The 6,000-nt window shown below is 38.1% G+C and overlaps 1 long non-coding RNA gene across 1 annotated transcript in view; it reads right to left on the bottom strand.

The window, feature by feature from the left end:
• Positions 1–3,845: 3,845 nt before the first annotated feature.
• Positions 3,846–6,000, bottom strand: part of LOC124181446 — a 59,808-nt gene continuing 57,653 nt past the window's right edge. The window contains exon 4 of the long non-coding RNA XR_006870468.1: positions 3,846–4,924. This is a non-coding gene — a long non-coding RNA (uncharacterized LOC124181446). The remainder of the gene's footprint in view (positions 4,925–6,000) is intronic.

Raw genomic sequence — 6,000 nt, 5'->3', positions numbered from 1 at the left:
ATATCGAATCGTGGTGAAAAATTTCTCACAAAATTTACTGAAGTATATTAAAACTGGATGACATAGAAAACCAAAAAATTATAAATTAATCGGAAAGCAGTGTGGTAAAAGCTTCTTAAAGCTAACAATAAGAGAAATATAAAATTGTTGTTAATTAAAGGCTCACAGTGAAAGTCTTTTGTCTTACGTTAAAAAACGTTGCTGGTAAGTTTTACTTCTCACATTGAACGTCAACAAGTCTTTAATAAAATGATTGGTTAAAATTTATCTACAACGGTTTCAATATGATATCAACGTCGGATGCTTTAAATGACTGCAGAAAATTATACGTTGCGGTGAAGTCTAATATAATTGAAATATTTAGGCGCAAATGCAAAGCAATCTTGCCGTAATAAATAATAAAATAAACGGCGGTTTGTCTGTGGGGAAATGTCAGAAGTACTGCCTTAAGTACTGCTCTTGACTTGTAAGACCTCGTGGCACCCGATAGTCACCTTGGAACTACTTTCTTTAACCTGCTGATTCACTCTGCCATTTACGCCATATTAGTAGCCGCACATTTCGTTACATTGCAGTCCTTTCAATAAAAATTGAGAGTAAAAAGAAAACGTTCGATACTTAAGAGCCGATAAGAAATTTTCAAAATTGATTAGTTAAATACAGTGATCAAAGAAACGGTATTAGAATTGAAGCTCATCTTTTTTTTCACAAAAGAAAAGATCGCACGGTATTAGTTTGCTGAAATTTTTGCCGATAGAGAAATGAACTAACTTCATCAGCCGTTGTTATTATTGACGTAATAGACCGTTAACATCACTTGGTGTGTTTCAGAAAGTGGTACAATTATTTTCAGAATGATCACAATTTTGTACAATGTTAACGCGGTATACACGAGAGAAAATTTTTTCGAATTAACAAACCGCCGAAATTTATTACAATTTACCAGTTACATAGAAATCCTGTTGCATTCTCTATTCCTTCATGAATAAAGATCTAGATATTTCAAATCCCCATGTACGTATGAACGGAAAATAATTTTACAGAAAGAGTGATGCTGTTTTTGGAAAAACAATCACCTGTAATTTTAATGAAAAATACACGGTTCGCCAAAGAGAAATATTCTTTAAAAAGCGTTTGCGCGTTTCACTGAATTATTTTCACCCAAGAGTGAACCGAGATACTTTCACCAAGTGCAGTTGCTTTAATTGCGAACCGGAGTTTTAATTAATCTGATATGCTCCTTTGTTAGAAGTTTCTCGTCCAATGTCACGTTAAGGCCAAACGGATAGAGGCAATGCGTCTCTGCTGAATCCATACGCAGTCTTGCACGAAGAACGAAACGCCCGCGTCGCTCTCTCCTCGAGCGATATCCTTTTCTCGTGCAAACGTGACAATGCGAAGCGGCTGGATGATTTGTCAAAGATAAAAAAGGACCTTTAAAAAATGCTACATGCTGTACAGCGTTCGAATGCGATATAATAAAAGCGTTGAACTCGTGTGTCGCGAGTGAGAAGTGCGTACTTTCACCGTCGTCCTGAAAAAAACATCTACCTAAGAATTGCAGACTCCGAAGTGTCAATGTACCCGTAGAAGTGGTTGAAATTCTCATGTTACAGAATCGCAGGTAAGCATAGCTTCAAAGAGTTGATAATCTACCATCTGGCTTATTTGAGTTACGTAAGCTCGGGCCGTTCGTATAATTGTAAGCGAATATCCAGCGGCGAAAATACGAGGGTGACAAAAACGTGGAGGAGTATCAAGTTGCGGGACGATCAGAAACAGAAAGGAACAAAGGTAGGTAACGCTGCTTAGATTATTGTGACGTTAAAAACAAACGGTATCGCATTATGTATCATCAAATAGACATTTGGTAAACGGTAAAAAATGCCTTTCTCCCAGTGATGTGGATCCCTTTTCTTCGCAGGAACCCCGAGATTACGTAATTTACACGCCACGCAGCAGTTTGCAAAACGTTAAAATTATTTTGTCATTGAGTTGAATCTCGCGTAGACAGTTCTTGAACATAATTAAATTATCGCTTTGGTCATTAATATAATCACATTTCATCCGATATGAAGTCTCACTTACAACATTGCGTCATTTTTTTTCACGGCAATAAAAATAATTATTCAGTGAGAACAATGCATCGTAGGCGTAGGGACGGCGCACAATTACAATTGCTAAATTATACGATCGCCAACTTTCCGAGTTTATTTAATACACGTAATGTTAATTAGCCCTTGAACTGTTGTGTAAACGGCCGAATTTCTGCGGAGCTGTTGGACGAATATTTGAGTTCGCTGAATTTGTACATCAATCGTAACTAGTCGCGAGTAGAATGCCAAAAAAGTTGTAGTATAGCTTTCTTTCGAATTGACGCGTGTCTAAAAAAAATCATACAGCGTTGAGCAATGAAGTTAATTTACCTTAGCACTGTACCATGAAAACCGTCGTGTCACACAACGTATGATACATTTGTTCTGTCTACCATTTACATTTGCGATTACGTAGTAACTTCATACAACTTTATTTCGCAACTTTTCTGCGTAAATCGATGAAACTTGGTAAAGTAATTGCCATTCTCCCGAAAAAACAGTAATGCGATCGCATTGATTTTCGCCCGCTTGTATTATTTTGGTATTTCATATTTATAGAAAGTGATTGTATTAGCTGTAGTGTATTTTAATTAAACGCCTCAGACAGTTCTACCCGACTGGTATTCCGAGGTTTTGGAATTGTCATCAAAATATTTACAATGCTAAATAAAATTTCACTTCTTAACGGTATTGACAACAGAAGTTCTGTTGTATCTACCAGTCGAGAATCAACACTGAGTTCTTTGTGAAGAATACTTTGTTCACCAAATATTATTGAAGTAAAATCAATAGCGTGATTGCTGTTTGTCATAAACACTAAATTTGACAGCTTCCATTTGTTGATTCACAAGATATTCTAGTCAAAATCAATAAGCGACGCGTACAAACACGCTTAAAAGTCAATTTTTCTCAGTGGCTGATGAGCAATTTAGCAAAAAGAGCTCGTCGACCCTTTTACAGTAGCTCTTCGTGATCGTCGGCAATTAATTAAGTCATACCATGGACAGTGTCGGTTTGAAAAAGTGAACCCATTATTGAGTCAATGTTGCGGTGTTTGTCGGAACCTGATGTCATCAAACTGAGAGTAGCAGTGAAAGCACATTAAATTTTTTTTTCTTTTCAAGACGAGGGGTTCAACGGGTTCTCTGCATGCATTACTGCTCGAATCTTGTCTACTTGTTTTGACTAGTAAGCTGCTACGTGCCAAAAACTTGATGGTTGTTAAGATTATACATATAATAATATACGATCGGAATACGAAATCGAACCTCGTGAAAGTTTCAGCATGCAATAAGTATTCATCATACGAATCCTTCGTCAACTCAAGATTCGCTAATTTATTTGCATTTGTTTTCGCAAAAATTAGACGGTCAGTTACCTCTCAACTAATTATATTACGGAGATCTGCACGCACCTTGAATGTCGCCGAGTTTTTGGAACTGTAGTAATTACTCGTCGTACGTAGCTATTATAACCACAGTCGGGGTAAAAATAATTTCCACTCTCTGAATGTGAATCAGTTACCTATAAGTATAATTAGTGTATATGCGCTGATTTTTTCCAATGACACACTTATAACTGGGAATCAGTGATTTTTCACTGCCGTCAAATATAGAGAGCACCGTCAAAATTAGAACAAAATCTCAATATCAAGATCGCCATTAGGATTCTATCCAGTTAAGGTATATTATATCTGTCTAATGCAAAGTGCGTCAAGTATCAAAATAATCAGCTGCATGCAGAGTACAAAGGAAACTGCATGTAGTAACAATAAATTTGGTGAGATGTTTTGGCTCAAATAATCTTCAACAATCCAGGAAGTGGAAGGTTTTCTAAAACGCTGCGAATGAGTGCCGATTAATGTCTTACCTTATACGTTTATATTGGCTGAATCATTGTGAAATAAAAATCATAGATTTCTGTCAGATAATTGTCCTGCTATAATATGCAACTATTACGACTGACGGACTTCTTTAAATCCAAATTTGAGTGGGTCAATGCGGAAATTGGAAAACAGGAGAGCGAAGATGTGATAGGGTGAAAATGTGGAAGAGAATGTGGACGGTGGGAATATGATTAGATGAAAAGGTGGTTCAACGATGCGTTATGTTAATAAAACTTGCGAAGCTTACTTAAACCTGCGTTCATTGATTGATCACTGACTCAGTACCCTCCGACCAAAAAGTCCTTTAATAATCTCAAGTCAATGCAATCCAGCTGATCTTTAGAACTGACGATGTGATCGACTGGCTGAATAATTAAGTTACAAGATTCTCCCGTACTGCGAATACTCCTGGAAATAATTTTTATACTGAAAAACCGAAGTTAGTTGAGTGTGAAATGAATGGGTAACCATTGAGATATCGCCGATCTTGTCGTATTGCGATGTAGTTCTGTTAGAGCAGGTTGCAAGACAAGAAAAGTGAGCATATCGTGTTATCATGATTTTCTAAGACCGATCGACCAGGTGGAGATTATTTATTGGCGCAATGCGACCGCGGAGATTTAGAGAGATGAACAAAAAACACTTGGCTCTGCGTCAGGAAATGTTGCAGACATGTTACATGAGGTGGAATTCTCAAGTGAGTGGCAAATCGACGAAAATGAAGGATCGCGAATCGTGGATAAGATGCCCGGGGCCCTCGCTAAGGCCATTCACTTTCCAATCCTAAAGAAAGCGCGATTCTCAACAAACTTCAGGTCGGTGTATGACCTCGGATATTCTCGGTCGATCTTCTCTTTCACCGGCGACTCCGAGGTTGCTGAGCGCCTCGACGCTTCCTGGACGTTTGTCATCGAAGATGCTCACCGAGGTAGCGTTGATTGATCTGTAACGAAGTTGAGAAAAGGAGAAAAATTGAGAAATTAATATACAGTCAAGGGAAATGTCGCCGTTGTCAGCATCAGCGCACGAGCTTTCTAAATACTTTTGTAACGTAGGTATATCGGTTAAAACAAATCTGTTGAATTAGATTTACTCTCCCTTACGCACGATCGTACGCGTTACGTGTTCCCCGTTACGTTCGGAAATGTTATTCATAACTCGTTATTACCAAGGAAAAAGTCTAAGGTATAAGCCGTCATAATACTTGCACGCAAGTTTCACGTCTCAGGAAAGTCACGAAGCTACACGCTAACCGATCATGATTGTGGGTGAATCATTTGGTCGCCGAATAATTTTAGACGCGTGCATGCGAATTAGATTCTATATCTAATTTGATGCCAACGCCGTGCGGACACAACTCGCTTGAAAAAATATATTTCGTAATGGTACAAAGAACGCCGTGTGATTTTGATCCCACCGGTTACAAGAGCCGACCGCAAAGGAATCCTACACTCACCTCTTTTTTTTCAGAAATCGTACCGATTCCGGCTCCTCGTAGAGCACTTTCGATTTGGTCAAATATCAATTTTCGAACGAGCGAGGGAGAGAGATAGAGAGAGAAAAAGTGAAAGTTATGCGCGGTGGTTCAGCACTGTTCGTTCTTTCGGCATTTAAAACAAGTTTTCAAATATTGAGGTGATTCGCTATCAGATTTCTTGCAATTTCATTTTCTCACAACTCTCACTACCTAAAATTTATGCGACATCCTCGAAGATTATTTTCATGGCATATCTATTTGATACTTCCCGTATATTTCTCGAGATTCGATCTTGAGAGATTTGAACGATAGTCGTCCTGTACTTTTAATTATTGGCCGCGATATGTCGTTCGAAAAAAATTATCTTCCATCATTTGAGCTCCAGATTGACTCCGTTTACGGTATAATTTTTCATTAAACTTATTACGCTCTAAGGCATCGTGTGATATAAATGGCGATGCAGATTCACACTTACGAAACAATTCTCTGCTCTGATCTATCCTTGCGCATCGTTGCGCAAGTTTTTCATCTAGTCTAGAGCT

Source organism: Neodiprion fabricii, chromosome 4 (genome assembly GCF_021155785.1).
Source record: "Neodiprion fabricii isolate iyNeoFabr1 chromosome 4, iyNeoFabr1.1, whole genome shotgun sequence".
NCBI classification, from domain to species: Eukaryota; Metazoa; Arthropoda; class Insecta; order Hymenoptera; family Diprionidae; genus Neodiprion; species Neodiprion fabricii.
The sequence above is the reverse complement of the archived record's forward strand: the minus strand, read 5'-3'. Positions and strand labels throughout refer to the sequence as shown.